The sequence below is a fragment of the Myodes glareolus genome, chromosome 11 (assembly GCF_982192425.1).
Source record: "Myodes glareolus chromosome 11, mMyoGla1.1, whole genome shotgun sequence".
NCBI lineage: Eukaryota > Metazoa > Chordata > Mammalia > Rodentia > Cricetidae > Myodes > Myodes glareolus.
Window position 1 is genome coordinate 83,025,795 of NC_142036.1, and position 16,133 is coordinate 83,041,927.

At 36.9% G+C, this 16,133-nt stretch overlaps 1 long non-coding RNA gene across 2 annotated transcripts; it reads right to left on the minus strand.

Annotated features, from left to right (window-relative positions):
• Positions 1 to 5,419: 5,419 nt before the first annotated feature.
• On the minus strand, positions 5,420 to 14,713 carry LOC125388053 (uncharacterized). 2 transcript variants are annotated; one of them, XR_007228099.3, is made up of 3 exons: positions 14,525 to 14,713; positions 8,862 to 8,970; positions 5,420 to 5,741 (listed from the first exon to the last, which is right to left on the minus strand). It is a non-coding gene; the product is annotated as an uncharacterized LOC125388053 (long non-coding RNA). The 2 variants fall into 2 exon arrangements; XR_015739335.1 differs by lacking the exon at positions 5,420 to 5,741 and adding an exon at positions 7,967 to 8,099.
• Between the last annotated feature and the right edge of the window lie 1,420 nt (positions 14,714 to 16,133).

A 16,133-nucleotide genomic window follows, 5' to 3' on the forward strand; every position in this document is an offset into this window, starting at 1 on the left:
TAAGAGGTCGGCACGATTATTATATTGTAGACAAAGACTGCACTTTTGTTTTCTGGTCACCCAGACCTGAACAATCACACAAAACTATATTAATTATAATACTGTTTGGCCAATGGCTCAGGCATATTCCTAGGTAGTAACTTTTACATCTTAAATTAACCCATTTCTATTATTTTATATTTTACCACAAGGCTCACGGTTTGTTACCTCACATCTTGCTTCTTAAGTGGCCACATGGCATCTCTTTGACTCTGCCTAGTCTCTATATATCTATGTTTAGTTTTGTGGGAGGAGAGCCTGCTTGTTCATCCTGGTCACCCGGCTTGCTTAGCCCTGAAATAACCACACAGAAACTGTATTAATTAAATTACTTCTTGGCCTATACTTCTAACCTCTTATTGGCTAATTCTCACATTTTTATTTAACCCATTTCTATTAATCTGTGTATTACCACGAGGTCATGGCCTACCAGCAAAGGTCCAGTATGTCTATCTCCGGTGGCAGACCCATGGCATCTCCTGAATTTGCTTTCTTCCTCCCAGAATTCAGTTCTGCCTTCTCTGCCTACCTAAGTTCTGCCCTATTACGCCAAGGCAGTTTCTTTATTCATTAACCAATGAAAGCAATACAAAGACAGAAGAAACTCCTACATCAGTTCAGATTTCCCCCAGTTGGCCAAAACAGCTTTATTTATCAATCAATAAAAGCAACACATATACAGAAGGATGTCCCACCTCAGTATATCACAAAATTAGTCTATTTCTTTAATTTCACTTAGTCATTTACAAACTATATATTTAAGTATATAGTTGTAGTTATAGAAGTTGCTTTATGAAGAAGTTACATCTTTGTGGAAATTCAAAAATACTCTGTAAACTTGACATGCTGCAGATTTAAAGCATTTAAAGTAAAGGCTCCAACCAGTGGGGAGATTTTCTTACACATTTTTTAAACAGACAAAAACAGATCAAAAGTGTCAAGGTTCAATTTAGGAAGGATTTATTTCTTTCATCTCTTCTAATGTCATCACTGCAATTCCTGAAAATATCTACCAAATCATCTAGTGGACTATTGAAAGGAAAAAATATTAATACAACCTAATATCTTTGTGATTCAGTTTTTCCTCCTTCTCATAAGGCTGTACACGGTTATATAGAAATCTCTTTAAGCCAGAAATCTTATAAGGATAATTTATGGTAACATTTATCTCATTATTTGTAAAACACTTCTATTTCTTTGTAGTTAAAAATTTCCCTTTGTGCTTTAGTATTCAACTTAATTTACAAACCTATATTGTTTTGCTTGCAATAATTTGTTTAATTAGCCATTAAAACTGAGTAAAAATAATAATGGCTAAAAACAACACCTTTTAAAGATTTTTCTGCATGTCTTTCTAAGAGTGTGCAGTGACTCATTAGAGGAACTGTACAGATACCACTTTGGTGTACTACTTACATTGCAATAATAAGAAAGCAATTATCATATATTTGACTGCTAGGTCTGACAGTCTCCTTTTAACACTTCTATGGCATTGGTGTTAACCCCAGCCCCCAAAATGCCTTATGTGGTATTAGGAAACTCAATATATTTGTGGAGGGGCAAAAGCAATTTATAACTAGTAGCAAATTAGCATTAGAATTGGAGCATGCTAGCTTTTCATGTTAAGTACTTTTAACCACTGTATGATGTAACTAATGCTATTAAAGAATACTATAACCAAACTCAAATCTCTGCACAAAAGGAAGTAAAAATAAAATAGTTAAGATTGAAGGAAAATATTTGCAAACCATACAGCTGGCAGGGTTTGATATCTGGAACATGTAAGAAAATCAAATAGATAGAACGAGAAAAAGTATCTCAATTTTATATTATGGAGTGGTTACTAACTTCACATTTTTAGACAGTTTTTTGAACATTTTAGATGAGATACAGTTTTTACTCAAAAATACTTTACTCTTTATTTTATATAAGGTAAGTAAAATGTAAAAGGCAAAGATACATACATGTGTGTGAGTATTAGGAAACTCAATATGTACATATATGTATATATGTATGTCCATGTGTGCCCATGTGTGTGATTCACCTGTACATTCATTGCCAATATGTACAAGTATGTATGTATGGGTGTAAGGCAAATATTGATAATGTGCAACCTTCTCTGTGTTTCTCCAATATATTTTTGAGACATGGTCTCTCCACTGCAACCCAAGTTTACTTATCACCTAGACTATCTAGATATTGAAGCGTGGGCTCACTTGGCCAAATTATCTAACTAGCAAGTTCTAGAGACATGCCTGTCATTGCCATCACCATTCATTGCTGGAATTTTATAGGGGTGCTGGGGTTCTAAACTCAGGCCTTCATGATTGCACCACAAGCACTATCGAGAGCCTTAAAGATTTTTGCCTTTATGACTGCCTTTCAAGGTTCAATTAAAGATGCCACAAGGGGGTGGAGAGATGGCTCAGCGGTTAAGAGCATTGCCTGCTCTTCCAAAGGTCCTGAGTTCAATTCCCAGCAACCACACGGTGGCTCACAACCATCTGTAATGAGATCTGGTGCCCTCTTCTGGCCTTCAGGCATACACGCAGACAGAATATTGTATACATAAATAAATAAATAAATAAATATAAAAAAAGATGCCACGAATATTAAAGTGGGGCTCAAAATATGAGGGTCAGACATTTGAGGGGTAAAGAAGTCTACTCATGACAGGTTCTGCCTGTCATGCCTTTATTCCTCTCTCCATCCTTATTCTTCCTTATTCTCTCTTGTTCTACATAGTTTTCAGTTCCTAGTTCTGCAACGTTCTTTCTTGTCCTCCTCGTTACAAATGTTCCCAAACATATGTACTCCTAACCAGAAATTCCCCAGCCCTAGCATATTCCAGGCCTAGAATTCTTTTGCCCCATTGAAAATCAGATAAGTCTTCTTATGTATACACACAGATCCATGGGAATGGCTAGTCCATGTCCAGTGAACTCTTAATGGAGAACATTAGTTCAGAAAGGAATTAAATCATCAGGGGATTCTAGAAGGTGAGTGTGCTATGCTCCCTCTTTAAGTGATTAGAAAGATTTATTTTCACTAAGTAGAGAAGTGGGCATTCTACCCAGACTACTTGCTTCTACTAGGGGAGAGAGCCTAGTAGATTCACCATGAACTGCATCCTTCCTACAGAGTCTCAGTGAAGGAAAAGTAGGAACCTAAAGTTCCATTCATCTGAGGCAGTAAATCATCTGATTTCCTTTTGTTATTTTAATGTGGCATCCTGCTTGAACAAGAGAAACATAATCTACAAACATAATCCCCAAAGTGTCTTCATAATAGTCATCCATCATACTACATCCCAGATAAATCACTGCTTCAATAAGAAATGACAATATATAGTACCATAAGATGTTGAGGCTCTGAAATTATAATTGTCTTTCAAAAACTCTGAGTAAATGTCAAAAATATGTGAGAGTGGTCAGGAAGGGAGTGGGCTGAAAGCAGGACTATAATCCCAGTTCACAGGCTGTGTCAGAAAGATCACAAGTTCAATGCCTGTCTAGTCTACTGAGTGAGTTCAAACGGAGCCTGAATCACTTAGTATGGCACTGTCTCAGAAATTAAAAGTTCTCAAAGGCTGAGGACGTAGTTTACTTTTGTGTTTGGTGTATATGAGGTTGTAAGAGATTGTTTTTTTTTTCATTTCCTGGATTCAATTTGCCAGTATTTTATTGAGAATTTTTGCATCGATGTTCATGAGCAAGATTGGTCTGTAATTCTCTCTCTTGGCTGAGTCTTTGTGTGATTTTGGTATCAGGATAACTATAGCTTCATAAAAGAGTTTGGCAATGACTCTTCTGTTTCTGTTATGTGAAACACCTTAAGGAGTACAGATTTCAGCTCTTCTTGGAAGTTCTAGTAGAATTCTGCATTGAAACCATCTGATCCTGGGCCTTTTTTGGTAGGGAGGTTTTTGATGACAGCTTCTATTTCCTCACGACTTATAGGTCTATTGAATTGTTCCCCTGGTCTTGATTTAATTTTGGTATATTGTATTTATTTAAAAACAAGTCCATTTATTTTACATTTTCCAACTTTGTGACATATAGGCCTTTGTAGTAAGACCTAATGATTCTCTGAATTTCCTCAGTGTTTGTTGTTATGTCCCCCTTTTTATTTCTGATCTTGCTAATTTGCACTTTCTCTCTCCACCTTTTGATTAGTTTGGATAGGGGCTGGGCTTGTCAGTCTCGTTCATTTTCTCAAAGAACCAGCTCTTTGTTTCATTGATTCTTTAGATTGTTTTCTGTGTTTCTATTTTGTTGATTTCAGCCCTCAGTTTGATTATTTCCCGTCTTCTAATCCCCTTGGGTGAGTCTGCTTCTTTTTTGTCTAGAACTTTCAGCTGTGCTGTTAAGTCACTAATGTGAGCTTTCTCTGTTTTTTTATTGTGGGTACTTAGAGCTATGAACTTTCCTCTTAGCACTGCTTTCAGAGTGTCCCATAGGTTTGGGTATGTTGTGTCTTTATTTTCAGTGAAGTCAAGGAAGTCTTTAATTTCTTTCTTTATTTCTTCCCTGACCCAGGGGTGGTTCAGTAGTTGACTGTTCAGTTTCCATGAGTTTGTAGGCTTTCGGGCGGTAGAATTATTGTTAAATTCTAACTTTTATCCATGGTGATCCGATAAAACACAGATGGTTACTAAATTTTTTTTGTATCTGTGGAAGTCTGAAATAATCACACAGAAACTATATTAATTACAACACTGCTGGCTCAGAATTATTATTAATTAACTCTCACATCTTTAATTAACCCATTTCTATTATTCTGTGTATTGTCACAAGGCTGTAGCTTACCAGGTAGAGTTCCAGTATCTGTCTCCTTTGGCAGCTATGTGGCATCTACCTGACTCCACCTACTCCCTCTCTCTCTATGCCTCTTCCATCCTGGCTATATTTTGCTTTGCTATAGGCCAAAGCAGCTTCTTTATTAGCCAATGATGATAAAACATATTCATAGCGTATAGAGGGGAAATCTGTATCATCATGATACTCTCTGAGGTTCGATAACCAGTCCTACAGGAAAAAAAAAAGCCACAGTATACAAAAAATGTCCTTTAAGTTATTGCAAAATGTTAGGGTGTCTCAGCCAAGAAACCTAAGACATAAGAAAATTATGAAACAGATAAAATCAAAAATGGAACGACAAAAGGAAAGACTAGGCTCTTTCAGTGGGAAGATGAGGATTAATCCAGCTGAGCAATAAAGGTCAAACAGGGGACAATGACACTCATTTTCCATCTCTTCTTGAAGTTCTTCCTCTATTGAGCTAGTCTTTGATAGTAAGTGTGAAGGGTAGACCCCTGGGGAAGAGTTCTGCTGTGAACTCTTAGTTTGTTTCCCTAAGGAGCAAAGTCATAGGCTCTTGCTCACGTTGCCAGTATCAGAAATTGAAAACTGAAATGAGAAAGTATTAGACCAGAGAAAACACTGGCTTGGGCTGTAATCTTTCTACTTAGTCACACACATCAGACCTTTTAATGAGTTATATCATGTAACAAAGACCCTTCTCTTTTAGGCTGAGTTCTCTTAAAAAAGGTTTGAGTTTCTTACAAATTCAGGCTCATAAATCCATGTATCCATTTATGAGATTTCTCTAGACATCCAGTTTTCTCTGATTCCCAACAACAATTTGAGTGAAGTTACTTGGTGTCTTTGAAATAACATCATCCTTATAGTTGGTCTTTTTTCCTAGTAATTATGAAAGGGAGAAAGTTAACCATAAACACTGAATCAACAGCATTGTAATACTAAAAAACTAAATAAAAAGAGGGGGATATTTATTATTTCTCCCAGTGATGAGAATTACTCATGAGCAACCTGTGTTGATTGAAGATTTGGTATTTGTTTTCTTAAGGAAACTGAAGTCCACTAATATATACAGTAAGAAAAAGAATAATATTCACGCTACTGTTAAACACTTCATAAACTATTATACTTAAGTGATTTTTGTGAAATATCATAGTTAGCCCTCAGAGAACTCATAGATTACCCAAATATTTGTTCATCTGGGGATGAGGAAAGTTCAACTTATGGAAGTTGAATAGTTTGCGAGACACTGTATGTGGTGAGGCCTTGAGTCAGGAAAAAACTCAGGTCAGCTTCTTTCCCAAATGGTTCTCGTTGCCCTTTCCTTCCTCCCTCCCTTCATTTCCTTCCCCCTCCTCCCCTTCCTCCCTTTTGTTGATCCTAGCAATTGATCCTAAGATTTTGCACATGGTAAGTGAACACTGTACAGCTAAGCTGTGTTCCCAGCCTAGGATCTATACTTTTAGAAATAGCTTACTCTTTGCTGAGAAAGTGTTCCCACTAAAATTTGAGGATCATTGCTGTGATTAGACAAGGAACTGTAGAGTAGGAGGAAAACACTATCTCAGATGACCTAGGAAAAATGACCCCCACCTTACTGAAACCCAGCCAAATCAGTGCCCCAACAGTGATGAATTCATTAATACATTCAGAATCCGACCTTTGGTTGTTTTTTTCTACCATTGATTCTGCTACTATGCCTATTATACAACATAAAACAAAGCTGTCTGTGTACACTAGAGATACTGCTTCAAATGCAAGGGATCTTAGGAACACATTACATTCAATTAAATAGGCCACTTTTTTCTTTTCTAGAAAAAAAATGGAATAGGAGAGCTGTTTTCCAAAAGCAGAATATGACGGATAATGAGGAGCAAAGAATGAAGGGTAGGAGGTGGGCAGAGAAGGAGACAGAAGGAAGGCAGAAAAAGAGGGAGGCTGTATTCCGCAGTGCTGGAAATACAATTTAAAAACAAGAGGCCAGGTGTTCCCAAGATAAACTAAATGTGCTTTGCAATTGAGCTCAGAGCCAGCCCAGAAAAGAACAAGTCCATTATGAGACTCAGCTACAAAGGGGTAGTCAGTAAGAACTACATGAACGGCATGTGTGTTTTTGAAGTTGCTATTACAAAGACCTTGGGAACAGAGGTCTAGTCCCTGGATAGTTATTCCAACATGAACAACAAAAGAACACTATGTAGGCTTTAGCATGCGGACACTTGTGATTTACTTCAAAAAAAGCCTGCCAGAGATTATTGTGATGTTCTCTGTCTGGCTTTGCAGTTATCCCAGGCAGCAGGCCAAAGATAAAGACCACTTAAACATTATTTGGAAATGAAATGGCTACTAAAAAGGATATAGTTGTATGTTAAAGAGACACTAAGCCATTTTGAGTCAACTAAGTTAGGTCTGGGGCAAGAATAAATGAATACAAATGGGGAATGATATTTGTCTTAGATGTGATCTTTTAAGGGTCCCGTGAAAGGCCACTAAGGAGGTAGTGAGTTGTCAAATCTCTGTCATAAATGCATATCTAAGTAGTACTTAAGTTGCCTGACATTCGTATATATCAAGTGAAAAGTAGCATCCTAGGATTGAAAAACAGTGTATGAATTCACATTTCCAAAGGAGAATGAAGAAATGATATAAGGAAATGAAAACAGCAATAGTGTTCAAAATAGAGTTTTCAAACTATAGTGATGAAGGCTATGAATTTAGAACAATGAGTGACATTTCCCACACAAATTCAAGAATCAGAAGGAAAAAAAAACTAAAAGAAAGCAACAGAGCCAGAATTTCTTGCTATATTTTCTTATAATGTGTAGAATAATATTATAAGGATTTTTATTAAATACTTGCCTTTTAAGTTCCAGTTCTTGAAGTCATATAGCTATAGTTTGAAGAGCACTGTAAGGTTAATAGAGATTAAAGCTAGAGAATAAATGAACAGGCAGACAGACAGATAGACACACAGCTACATAGATACATAGACAAGTAGCTAGATATTTGATAGGATTTAGAGAGATTATTGACGGTGGTTACGTTGGCTAAGAAACCTGCTACAAGCCACATGTAAGGTGAAAGGTGGAGAAGCCAAAACCATCACACCTTGCTGTCCAAGTCTCAAGGGCTCAGAACCGTGGAATCTGATGTCATAACATATTAATCGTTCCTGAAAAACTGAGTATTTGCTTCGGTGCATCCTGAAGTTTAAAATTGAAGAAACTGAAATTCTCATGGCTAAAGAGAAGTAAACAGAGGTTAGAAAGGTTGGGAAGAAGATAGAAGAGGGCAAGAAAAAGAATAAATATGAATTTGCCTTTCTTTGCCTTTTTGCTCTATCTAGATTGAATAGCTCTTGCTCACATTAGGTGAGAAAGAGCTTGTTTATTTATTCCATTCACTGAAAAACAAATATTTCTTAGAACCACCCTAGGAGAAGAAACACCAAGAAAATGGGCTTTAAAAGCTATATGGATGTCTCTAATACAGCAACGCTGAAATCTACGTACAGGCACTACAAGCCCACTCTATCAGTGTGACACTTTGTGAATTTTCTCACACCATAGTAAATATTTAAGTAAAGACAATAAGCTCACAATTGTGCCTAACATGATATGACTCTGATCTTTAGAAAAAAAATGACATTAATTTCTCTGAAAGAAAAGGAGGTGAAGACCTTAGCAAATTTTATATTTGTGTGAGATTCTACAGCTAAATCACTATGTTGTAAAATTAATAAAATGTAAATACTGATAGAAATTCAATGGAGATTGCATGTAAATATATGCCAAAATAGAAACAAAAATACATATTCATTTAATATATGATAACATGATTATGTTTAGTAAAATAGATGCAATGCACACAGCAGTTGAAGTTCTCGTGTTGGTAAATGTCAGTAAGCAACTGTAGCTGCCCTTTATAGGTAGCCCTTTCCTACTATGGATTCTATATTCCCTTTACCTTTAGGCAATACCTCAGATATCTACAATTCCTTACCTGATAGGGTGACACAACCCATCATTTTTAAAGTCTGGTCATTTGGAGTCCTGTCCGGAGCTGAGTTGCTGAAGCTTCACATTGGCCATAATCACGGTGCAGAGCAATGCTAAAAATTGAAATCAGAACTTTTTATGTTTCACAAACACTCTTTCTTCCATTACTGAGTAGCGGTCTAGTTTCTTCTCAGTAGTCAGGCCCTCGGTCAACACTGCAACTCCCTTCTTAGGTGTTGGTGGTACAGACATGTTAGGAGGATGAAGTTTCTGAGGGAAAGTCTTTCATTACTGAGACTTCTGTTGGAATTATTTGACCCTCTGAGATCTTATATCTAGCCATGCAACAACTAATTTAAGAAGTGATAAGATATGGTAGTAAGGAACTTGAGACAAAGGGAAGTGGTATAGGGCTCATTTGCAACCTTAGTTCCCCAATTCATAAACCCCACTGTGAGAGAGACAGAACCAGGTATCAGATTCCTAAGTGCACAAAGCTTTCTGTAGAACCTGACTCCATTTCTTCAAGAGCCTGACATTGAACTCCTATCATAACTGCAACATCAAAAGGCCATTCTCTTTCTATTAATTCCATGCCTCAACATGATAGCCAGTTTAGTGTGAATAGTGAACATTGCTGACTAGTTTTTACAACAACTTGACACAGCTAGAGTTATCTAAGAGGAGGGAACTTCAGTTGAAAAAATGGGTCCATAAGATTGGACTGTAGGCAGGCAAACCTGTAGCACATTTCCTTAATTAGTGATATATAGGAGGTTTCAGCCCATTGTGGTCACCGTCAGACTGGTGGCTCCGAGTTCTATGAAAAATCAAGATGGGCAAGCCATGAGAAGGATAACCAGTAGGTCTCCGTGGCTTCTGTATTAACTCTTGCTGCCAGGTTCCTGTCTTGAGTTCCTAACCTGATCTCCTTCAGTGATTATCTCCCATGATGTCTCACCTAATGGCCAGTCTCCCTGAGGTTTAGCTGCCAGGTGAACTCTGGAGGAGATAGTTCCTCCTCACTTCTCTACATTTTCTTTTTTTTATATGATAAACCAGACCACAGAAATTCCTCCTTGTATTTTTTTAATCACCACACCTAACTAGTATTTTACCTAACATAAATTTTAATGTATATTTTTATTGCAAAGCATTCCATTTTTATTGATATTCATAAAGATCTTTTCCCCATTCTTTTCGACCTCTTAGTAACAAGTCAATATTTCCTTACTTGCTCATTCAGTATTTATAATCCATGTGCCGTTAGTTTGAAAACATACTAAAATAAAAAAATAAATGTACTATCTTTCTTGTGATGTTTGCATGTCACATTTAATAGTATCAAGTATCTAAATAAAAGCAAGTACAACAGAGAAAGGTACAAGCCTTATGGAAGATCCTAGAGATTCACGTACTCTTACGAAATGAAACAATCTGAAAGAATTGGTTCCAAACTAAAATCAGAATATGAAACTTTAGGTGTCAGTTTGTTCAAGAAGATGAAGAGAACCAAGTATAGTGGTCTTTAATCCCAGCCATCAGGAGACAGAAGGAGGAAGATCTCCCTGAGACTCTGTCTACAAAAAAGAAGATGAAGAAAATAAAAATGATGCATAAAGTAAAAGATATTAAAGAGAAAGTTGTTTTGTGGGCATATGTCCAAATGAAAACTTCTAAACACAAGGAAAAAGGTTTAAAGGATAATCATTGCCATGTGATATGTACGTGCTCCTTTAGTAATAGATAATTTAGACACTGTATTTGAAATGCATATGATTAAATCTATGCAGAAAATTTGTGTGTACAAAAGATTCACAATTCATATGCATTTCTTAAAAGGCAATGGTAACTCTATTGAATGTAGGCAAATATTTATTCATATGTAAAAAGAACTCTGAAGCAAAATGAATGCAAATTATCCATTTTCATGGACAATTTCAACCATATGGAAAAATAAGCAATGTAACCCTGGCAGAGCCCTTCCTGTGTTTGCCGGAGAGGAAGAGGGCAGCACCATATGCTTTTGTGTACGTTTACCCCAGGAGGGCAGTGCCATATGTTCACACGTATGTCACCCTTCGTGGCCTTCCATACATGGCAGTGTCCCATGGGATCTGCTGAATGGGGAAGAGAAAGCAGGTGTGGTAGGAATATGAGGAGGTGATGTGGTTCCCCTGTTGACAGATTTTGTTAGGCCATCTCTTCTGTTGGCAAGTGCCCAGAACAGCTGCTTTACCCTGGGGCAGAGGTCTCTGTCATGCCACACTGTGCCCAGTCAGCGTGACAGAGGGAGGAGTTCTGGTGATGTGACCTCTGGGAGTGGACATTTCCTCTTGAATGACAGATGAAGAAAATGTGGAATTTCAACATAAGATATCATTGATTTGTAGACTCACTTTTCCTTTATCTGTAAGTACTGGTAAAATATGCAAGTATATATCCTATATAGCTATAATGTTAGTTATATATTACAGAGAAGTGAAATGAATCATTCATATTAACAAGATATAAAATAAATTCAGAGAATTCTATCAAGTTCAGTTTATTATAATTTGTGATTGAGTACCAACATTGCTTAAGGTCAATGAATGATCTCAGACTTCTTGAGTTCATATCAAGGCTATTCATACGTGATAATTTGGCCAATAATTAATTATCCAAGAAATGGTAAAAATAAGAAAAACATCTCTCAAACTCATCCACATATACATACACAGATGATTTGTGATTCACAACTTGCAGAAATTTAACGTGTGTTTATTTAGCTAGAAAGCAGGCATTGGGCATAGTTGAGGCCTACTCGAGAGACCATCTCAACATGCTCTGTTTCCTCAGCACAATCTTAGAAAAATGAAAATTATTTGTATATAGTTTTATTGGTTCATACTGCCTATGTTTTAAGAATCAATATCTGTACAGAGGGGAATTTTTTTAAAGTCTATGAATCTGTTTTCTATTTCAATTAATGAAATAGTTAATGTCAAATTTTCAGTGCTTTCCTTCATATTTTAGCACCTATCACTAATATGGGAAAAAATCAGGAGTAAAGTTAAGAGCTGTGGTTTGCAGATACAACTCCGTGCTTGAGAACACTCTCAACATCTAGATGGTGGCTCACAGCAATCTCTAGTTCTAGGCAGTCCAGCCCTTCTGGCCTCCACAGGAAGCAGACACTTACATGGTGGCGCATATACATGGATGCAAATACTGACACATCAAATAAAAATAAGCAAACGTTTTTGAAGTTAGCAGCTATACCCTAACAGTTAAAGTTATGTTTGGTATCACCTGAGAAAAGTTCGAGCCTCTTACTGACCCTTACTTCTCTTTATTACTTTAAGAGAAAAATAATTGGAAATATATTTTAAAGTAGAGACTGATTACTAGAGAACCTGAAGACACTGTGCTAGATTTACCATATAATTAGAGACTGTTTTCTTATTTTACAGATATAAAACTAAAAGGAAAATTTGGTGACTAGTCTATTTGGCTAGTCAGTAGACAGCAAAGGTCAAGATCTTGCCAAAGTCTATTTTACATTTGAACTGAAATTTACATGTGCGGTGTTGTGTGGCAGTGATATGGAGCTAGAGGAAGCCGCTGACTCCAAAGAGCCCTAATGGACCATCAAGGACATCTGATCCAGAAACCAAAGTGACAATCAGCTGCGGAAGGCAGGGGAAGAAAGTGATTCACAGTATGGCTGCCAGAAAGAGAGAGAGCTCTGGGAACCTAAGCCCTTTCTTCGACATGCCCTTAGAGGTCTGTTTCATGTCCACGTCAAGGATTGGGTGCTTCTGTTGTAGTGGTCTGTGGATCATCAGTACCTCAGCCGTTTTCTCACAACCTGCTCTGTAGAACTGTGCTAAAACAAAGAAGGTCCAGCAACGCAGGCAGTTTGAGCTATTTGTCTTAACATAGTCATCATTCAGTTCAGGGTAACTGAAGGACCTGAAGAGTCAGCAGAAATCAGAAGAAAGGAAATAAAACAAGATGGTAGTCAAAGCCAGATGGCATTAGAAAGGCCATCTGCCTGGATTCTCCTTTGTCAGGCTAATGCATTGATAGTTTCCTTTTGTTTGCCCAGACAGACAAATAGATGTTCTAAGACCGGTGTCAGAAGCTCTGGCACCCTGTCGCAGTCACCTAACAATTCACATTTATGTCATTTTCCTCCGCCGATTTTTACCCCTGATGCTCTTCATTTCTACTGACCTATAATTGTTTATGAAATAATATTCTTACAAAAATGCCTTTGTCTCAGATTATGTGGTTGTAAAGGTTTTAGGATTACTTCTCATACCACACTTTCTTCTCAATGTTATTTGAATATTTGTACACCAAAGTAACTATTAATACTTTAATCTTTAAGTCAATACCTGAGCCACTGGAATAACTACTTTTTGAAAAAAAAAAAGCTAGCAACACCCTTCCTCTCATTCCTTTTTCTCTGATCTTCTTTGCTAAGTTCCCAGTTCTTGTATCTTTCTACTGCTTGATAGGTTTTCTGAGTTCTCGCAGAGTTTCTCTGTATTTCCTTTCTGTCAAATCCTGAACTCATAAGATGAGAAATTAACTCAATGTACTCTATGGAGTGAATTACAGATAACACTTAAAGTGTGGGCTTTGTAAGATTTCCTCTTGAAAACAGAATCCAGGCCACCTCTACGTTATTTTTAAAATGGCACATTTTAGCTATTTTAAAAACTCTCAATATTATAAAAAAAATCAGACAATTTTAGTTATTTTTAGTACTGCAAAAGATTTTTAAAGATTGATAGAGAACTCAATAAATAAATGATCATTAATCTCTTTTCTTGAAAAATTCACAAAGTAATAGAAAATATCAGTGTATATTGAAATACTTTTAACATCACATGTATTACGTATTATATTCATAAGCCTCAAATTTTGTAAGACATGGTCATTGTCATGAGACAGTATTTTGGTCAACTGACATTTATTAGTGTTCTTATATTTTACATGATGTTAGTATAGCTGTTTACAATTGCCTAAGACTGCTATAATAATTGATCAACAACAAACTCATGTACCATGAATTTCTCAGAAAATATCCCTAACTATAAGCGTTGAATAATTAGATAGTATGAATTTTCCCTAAATGATTGAAATTTTCTTTTTTTAAATATTTTTATTTTACATACCAACCATAGTTTCCCTCTTCTCCTCCCATTGCCTTCCCCCACCTCCTTTCTACCCCATTTCCATCCACTGCATGAAAGGTTAAGGCCTTCCATGGAGAATCAATGAAACCTGGAATGTCAGATTGAGGCAAGACCAAGCTCCCCCCTACTGTATCTAGGCTAGCAAGGCATCTCACCATAAAGAATGGGTTCCAAAAAGCCTGTTCAAGCCGGGTGGTGGTGGTTCAGGCCTTTAATCCCAGCACTTGGGAGGCCGAGCAAGCAGGAGGATCTCTGTGAGTTCTAGGCCAGCCTGGTCTACAAGAGCTAGTTCCAGGACAAGCTTCAAAACTACAGAGAAACCCTGTCTCAACAAAAACAAAACAAACAAACAACAAAAAAAAACAAATCAAAACAAAAAACACCACACAGAAAAACACACAAAGACAAACACAAAACAAAAAGCGAGTCCCTGTGACAGATCCTGATAAACAGACCAAGCTACACAACTGTTACCCACATGCAGAGGCCTAGGTCAGTTCCATGTAGGCTCCGTTGTTGACATTCTAGAGTCCTTGAGCTCCCACGAACTCATTCTGGCTGGGATCAGCTGTCTCTGTGGGTTTCCTCATCATGATATTGCTGCCCCTTCCTCATGTTATACCTCCTTTCTCCCTTCGAATGGACCCCCAAAGCTCATCCCAGTGCTTGGCTGTGGATCTTTGTATCTGCTCCCATCCGTTACCGGATGAAGGTTCTGTGAAGACAATGAAGTCAATTTCTTTATGACATGCCCAGTTACATTCTAGAACAATTTTAAAAATAAATACACACACACAAAAAAAATATCTGGCAGTAAAAAACCAGCATACAGGATGAGCAAAGCAAGAGTCTCTCATGAGACAACCGTGGGAAAGATCAAAGCAATTGGCATAAATAAACTAAGACAGGCAATGAAATGCCGCATTTCTTCCTACTTCAGGTCAAGCCACAAGCATGGCGTTAGCGTTGCTGTTGGCAAGAGCATAGCACCATGGAAGAACCTTTGGTGCTGCACAGTTCGTCAGTACAGCATCCTGAGTCACCCGGAAACTACATTCCCAGAGTAAGGAGGAAGGTCCGGAGGCAAATATCCCCCAGCATTCCTGTCTTCAGCCCACTATGTACACCGGGACTGTGAGAGTCCACACACCTATACATGAGGGTGTGACCGCTGCACTTCACTCTTTTCTGGAAATAAAATGAAAGTAAGATTTGAAGTTGGATTTTCTTTAGAGTTTCAGGAGAAATACTTTAGAGGTGTTTAGTAAGTTAGTTCAAAAGAGGAAAGAGATCCAAAGTAACTTTAACTCACCGGATTCGAACTTTAAGTAATTTGCTATGGAAAATCTATTTATACGAACTTCAAACAAATGCAGAAATTCAGAACATTCTGTATTTCCATTCCTCTCACGCTGACCCCTAAAAAGAAAAAAAAATGAAGAAAATATTGAAAGGATGTATTTCATTTTATCTGTTCTCTGCTTCTTTCACTCCCCACTACAAATGAATAATTGCTTTCTCTCTTGAGACAAATTAAATTAACTAATACACAAAAATGAAGGAGCGATGCAGCCCTTGGACTTCCACCACCCAGTCTGTGAGTGATTCATCTTCCAGAATACTTACTGTACATATACAGATGTCGCCATATCAAATTTTAAGTAGACTATTTCCTAAGGTCTTATGTGTAATGGAATTAACTTTAGTACTATTTTAATTCAATTTATTTATTTATACTCTCCATTATCATACTGTTTAAGATAGCTTTATGCATTTGAATATGATCTTTTTAAAAGCCTAGACATATTATTTATTTTTTATTTAAGCAATTTTATAGGCATCACTCTTTTTGACAGAATGTAAACCAATACAATCACTAGATTAAAATACTGATTTGAATGTCTAATATAATCCTATCTGTGCTTTATGAATCTGCATACAATAAGTGCTCTCAAGAATAAATGGCTATTACAGATAGGAAGGAAGTCAAGTTATTGCTATTTGTAGATGTTGTTCCATATGATATCCAAAGGCTCTATCAGTAGACTATTAGAACACAAGACTTACACAATCAACATACCCAAACT